Here is a 2,459-nt window from a genome sequence, read left to right as displayed (position 1 = left end):
TGACTCTTATAAGCTGGCTATTTTAGTGAATTAAAAACAGAGCACAAATGATAGAGTTCAATTCGCAAAACGACTAACATTTATGAGACGATTCTTTTTAGGGTATCACAAACACACAGCATGACCAGTATAAACTGATTCTGCAACAAATGACTCTTATGAACGATTCTTTTTTTTTTAAGTGTAGTCGGAATCGCTAACTTGCGTTAAAAAACATAGTGAGTTATTCATAAATTGAAAAAAAATAAAAAATCAAGCATATAGCTAGCAAGTTTAAAGTTTTTACCTTTAAATATTCTTAACAAAAAAAATGATACCAGTATAATCAGATATCAGTTAAATATACGTCATTATCAGATTTGATCACATTAAAAAAAGGAAACCGGTTTGAATCAATGTGATGATTCAAATCGCTCAGATCTTTTATTAATTTGAACAACATCTGACTCACTGAACTAAACATTATGGCCAACCTAATGACACTATTTTTTGATATTTTTGTGTCAGTAACCTAATATTACAGAATCTTCAAACTCTACGTCCAACTCATGCAGTAAAATAAAGATACATATATAGAAAGGCACATGAAGAGCCGGCGTTTGAATGCAAAATAACATCACCACCACCCCGGCTTTCCTTCATTCTTCACTTATCCGTGGAAAGATTGAAGTAAAGTCACTGGCCACAGAAGAAGATAAATCAATTGTGGCATTTCTGGATGGAACGTTTTGCATTTAATTAGCGTGAGACGCGCCGGAGAATGTTGAATTATCTGAAGACACGGCTGCGTAGAGCAACAGTCAGGTTGTCTGTTAAGACGCTCCACATTCAGTTATCAGGACGCACTGTCCATTTATTCCGAGTCTTCGCTTAATTTCGCTCGGCGGCCTCTTGTAAGGCGCCGGACATCTGATAGCTAATTATTTGGCGGCTAGCTGAAGCTGCCGGATCTCAGCAAAAGCCTTGATTCTGCTAACAAAATCCACTTTACATCCTAAATGTCTGATAGTACAGCTGAAGCGGTTTAGCAGTTCCTCTGATTAGCATAGGCTCGCCAGTCTGGTAGACGAGGCAAGGAGTTAGACAATGAGAATGAAGTAAAGTCTCTTACCTTGTTGTGGGTAGATCGAAGATATCTCTCAAAACCGGCCTGGAACAATATTTGGCAGCGAGGATGGATCATTACATGACCCCTCAGGCCTGCGAACAGGGAACGGTATTGACTATGTGAGTCCCAGTGGCCGTGTATCTTTGCTTGCTCTTCTTTGGTGTATAAGAACTATAGAGTTGGATAATAGGGGATCTGAAGCTTCCTGTAAAGGAGGTTTATTGATCTCGACAGCGGTCAGACCCCTATTTGTCCGGCTGGTATTAAACGCTCCCACCTCTCTATATTTAAAGGTTGATAAAAAATACATGGGCTGTGGCAGTAATGGTTTATATAACAGAACACAGACGATTAGGCCATCGTTTTAATGTGTGTGTGCAGAGAGCGTCAATGTATTTCCCTACAGACATATGCTGTGCCCTGTTCATAAGGACATATGTGGTAGGACAGCAAAGGTGGAAATGATTCGGGAACGACTGCGGGAATGACTCAGTAATTCATCGAAAAGACACTCACTTTTCGCTACTTACTGGTGCAAACTAAAAGACAAGCTACATTTGAATTGCTTCTTACTTCCTCATATGTGATGTTAAGAATATATATTTTTTGTAGTTTCAATATTGCACTTGCCCTTTATTTGTAATTAGTTTTGAAATAAGTAAAGTTAAGTATACTATTTTTAGTGTACATTACTCCACTTATACAGTTCAGTTAATGTGTGTATAAGAACGAGTGATTGGATTGTACACTCGTCACTGAAGTGCATTATGGGATTAAATGAGTGCAATACTAGATAAAGTCCACTATGGTTTTAAACAGCACTACAAATGGCTGTCCCCTCAGTGCACTATAGGCAGCCCGATCTCATGTGAAAACTTTCGCTTTCATATTAATTTGCATGATTTGATTCATACTAAAACTTACGATTTTTTAGAAAAAGCGCAAGCATTAAGGTTCATCAGTGGGGCGTGAACAGCTCCATTGAATTATTCACCAATTGGCCAAAATGCGAATGAAAGCGTGTTGTGAAATTTTGGACAAAGCCAATGTATGAATCAGTGGATGAATCTTTTTAGTGGATAAAAAGTCACTGATAAAAATGTCTACCACTTTTGAGAAGTCAGTTGACTTGCTGGACATCTTGGTGATGCCTCTGCTGAGCTTTTTATAAAGGCAAGTTATTTTTCAGATGCGTTTAAAATGAGCAATAAAATCTGATAGCTACATTACTATACATCGCGGTAAAGACTGCATTTAGCTTTTTTGACACTTTAACGTTAAAAGCGTATGGGGAAGTGCACACTTGGAAACAAACTGTTTTTATCCTGCCCTGTGAGAGCACTCTCTATCT

This window comes from Puntigrus tetrazona, chromosome 24, assembly GCF_018831695.1.
Source record: "Puntigrus tetrazona isolate hp1 chromosome 24, ASM1883169v1, whole genome shotgun sequence".
Classification (NCBI taxonomy): Eukaryota; Metazoa; Chordata; class Actinopteri; order Cypriniformes; family Cyprinidae; genus Puntigrus; species Puntigrus tetrazona.
Note: the sequence above shows the minus strand (reverse complement) of the source record.